Raw genomic sequence first — 3,637 nt, forward strand, 5'->3', positions numbered from 1 at the left:
ATATATAAATAGTGACCGTTTAAAATCAAATCATAAAGAAGATGGTCAGGATAGCGGCCAAAAGAGAAATAAATATACTTAACAACTATTTATTTCTCGACCTTTCACCCCACTTCGTAGAGCTTCTAGGGCTGTTCAAGTTGATAGCTTTAGTGATTTATAATTAATTTTTTTTCTTTTTAAATTAATTTTTCATTCGGAGCTCTATATCTTCAAAACTACCTACAGCACTAGAATACCTAGGAGAACATCATTTAAAGTAGAGTAAATTTTCTAAAATATGAGCCCTAATAGAGCTACCTGGGTTCTATATTTCCTGAGTATATTTTAATAAGCAACATTTCATAAAAAATTCACAGAAAAATCAGAAGTTAGTGAATTTATTTTGAGAAATCAATATCTCAAAAACGTTTGACGTACAAATGTTTATTAGCACTCAAATTGAAGCTAGTTCAATGTACTATTAATTGTTTATGACGTTTATCTTTGCAGGAGAATTAGTTGTTATGATCTTAGCTAAAACAAATTGATTATAGTAGTTAGTACAAAAATTTGAATTTATGAAAAAATATCTCAGGAACCATAAGATGTATATATATGTCTGCCAGCACTCAAAATTAAGGTAATTTAACATACTATAAAGTAGTTTATGGCACGTATTATGTGTCATATACGTATATGACCCGTACTTCGTAGGGGAAGTAATTTTTATGATATACACATACGTGTATATGAAATTTGCATTATATAAATTTTGTATATGAAATTTGTCCGAATAACTATAAATCAATTTATTTTGTTTCTAAACACTTTTGTTTTCATCAATTTAAACACTGACACGATTAAATTAATTTAGGATTTGGAAACTTTTTAATATGTTATTATAATTTTACTACTGATTTTTGTTGTTTTGTTTTTTTAATTTTTACCTAAATATACTATTTTCTGTAAAATCATTGAAGAAAGACAGCACTGATTACATCCCTGTAAAACCAATGTCACCACCAGTTTATCTTTTACGTATAAATCATTGTATAACGAGTATCTGTTAGGTTGATAAGCAAATGACAATTATCATATATACATATAATACCGTCTTAAGTAATCACAATAGGTTTGCCAGTTGTCAAGTTGCCAATAAAATTTGTATTCAAATGCAGTCTAATTTGATAATCAAACGTGAAAATTAAAAAAAAAAAATATGTTGATAAATCACATGGTGTTAACGTATAGTTAAATAAATACTACTCAGAAAATTTATTAAAGACTTGAACTTGGAATTTTTGTTTAGAGTAAATAAGTTTATTTTATTGATGTTATCGAGATAAGCTTCAGTTATGTCGTAAATTCCACAAAAAGTTTGAGGAATAAATAAAGATATGAGTTAAATTCTTTCATGAGGAATTCCCAACATTAATAATAATTATAAACACTAAATGTTAATTTTCAAAAATTAAAAATTTCTAATATTTGTAAGATTTTCATACACCTTTTGTTTACAGTTGATTATATTAGGGTTGTATAATATAATATGACTAAAAAAATTAATAATTATTTAATTTTTACAACTTTAGCAAGTTAAAAACTTTTTTAGGAATATTCTTTGATATTATTTTGGGGTATTTGGGAAAATAAATTGGATAAGTTTAATTCTCGGTCCCAGTCTATCTGAGTATTCCCTATTCATAGCACAATCAACCAACGTCCGTTATTTATAGTAATAAAGTGTTTTATTTTTTTTTTTTTAAATATAATAATGATGCCGATTTATTATATTTATATATTTAAGTTAGGATTTAATAAAAGAATTTGGTTCAAGTCTCCTTACTGCCAAAGCTATTCTCACGGGTTTTTGAAAAATAAAATTATATAAAAAAAATTAGAAAACAAGGAGGAAGTTGATCCACAGAGGTGTGAGGGTTTAATAATAAAGCAATCAAGTTGATAATTCACATGGTGTTACAGTTTAGTTCATAAATACTACTCAAAAAACTCATTAATGGCTTGACCTTGAAATTTTTGTTTGGAGTAAATAATTTTATTTAGTTGATGCTATTGGAATAGGCATCAGTTATGTTGTAAATCCACAAAAATACAACAAAAGCTTTTGTAACCTCCTTTATTTTTATATTTGATTAATACGTACACATATATTACAAGATAAATGAATATGAGGGAGATATTGCCTTTGATTACCTTGCGGCATTACAATTATTGTTGGGCCATCAGTAGTTCAACAAAAACTATTCAAGGAAGAATGATATACAGTGGTGAGTTAAATTATTTTATCATGAACTCTCAATATTTATAATGATACTAAACAATAAATGTTAACTTTCAAAAATTAAAAATTGCTAGTATTTTTAAGGTTTTCATAATGGTACACCTTTTGTTTACAGAAGACAATAACATTGGTAAACTGAAGAACGTATTTTGTCCTCAATTTGAGATTAGAAATATTTAAACAATTAAATTTAAATGTATGATTAAATGCGGTATCATTTATCAATGAATTGATACCGAGAAGTTTTTTTTTAAAGCATGAGTTTCATTTTTTATTTGTAGTTATACAAAACTTGAAATGAATTTCAAGATTGATTTTAAAATTCATTACGTTTCTACTGCTTATTTTTTATTTGGTTGAATATTGGTATTGGTTGAATATCACAAGGATTAAAAATTCCTAACACTTCATATTCATGTAAAATAATATATTTTATGAAATATATAATTCATTCATATTATTTTAGGTAATACAAGAATTTTATTGGAGCAATGATGAAGCAAAATCAGTTTTTGAAAGTAGTGATGTTGACTCACACTATCGTAATACTCGGAAGGTAGAGTGGAAGAGAGGACCGATCCGAACCGCTCCATGTCTGCAACTGAACTGCCCTTCGCTCCAGCCGCTGGAGCTTTATCTACCCTCACCCCCCTGCGGATCATGCCAACTTCCTCCTTGTCCTCCACTTTTTTTTAACATAATTTTATTTTTTAAAGACTGTGAGAATAGTTTTGACAGTAAGGAAACCTAAAAACCATTAGTTAATCAAATCAAACTTAAATGCTCGATATCATTATTATATTAAACACAACAAACAAAATAAAAAGATGATACAGTTTATTGATATAAGTAATGGAACAAGAAATATTTGACGAAATAAAAAAAAAAAAAGTAGAAACGTTAAGAATTTTAAAAATCTATCTCGAATTTGTATTCCTATTTTATTTATGACATAACAAAAAAAAAATTAAAACCCAGTTTAAAGAAAAATACTTCAATTTATAAATTCATTGGTTATTTTATAAATTTTACCACTTTGAATTTTACATTAATTTTTTTTTTTATATTTCTAATCTCACATTAAGAATAAAATAGGTTCTTGAGGTTACCAATGTTATTGTCAACTGTAAATAAAGGGTTTACCAATATAAAACTTTACAAATACTAGCAATTTTTTATTGTTTGAAAATTAAAATTTATTATTTATTATTACTATTATTAATGTTGGGAGCTCCACATAAAATAATTTAACTCATATCTTTAGACAAAAGGAAGATGGTCCGGTTGCGGTCAAATAAAACTCAAATATTTATCATAATTATTATGAATAGTTTTTTCACAATTTGAGTTTTT

General features: G+C 26.1%; 1 protein-coding gene across 1 annotated transcript in view; it reads right to left on the reverse strand.

The window, feature by feature from the left end:
- The window catches only part of LOC106685949 (pinopsin), a 109,086-nt gene extending 106,212 nt beyond the window's left edge, over window positions 1-2,874 (reverse strand). Inside the window, exon 1 of the mRNA XM_014428976.2 lies at window positions 2,821-2,874. The gene's annotated coding sequence lies outside the window, so the exon portion shown is untranslated. The remainder of the gene's footprint in view (window positions 1-2,820) is intronic.
- Between the last annotated feature and the right edge of the window lie 763 nt (window positions 2,875-3,637).

Source organism: Halyomorpha halys, unplaced genomic scaffold, assembly GCF_000696795.3.
Source record: "Halyomorpha halys isolate HHAL.00 unplaced genomic scaffold, Hhal_1.1 Scaffold760.1, whole genome shotgun sequence".
Lineage (NCBI taxonomy): Eukaryota > Metazoa > Arthropoda > Insecta > Hemiptera > Pentatomidae > Halyomorpha > Halyomorpha halys.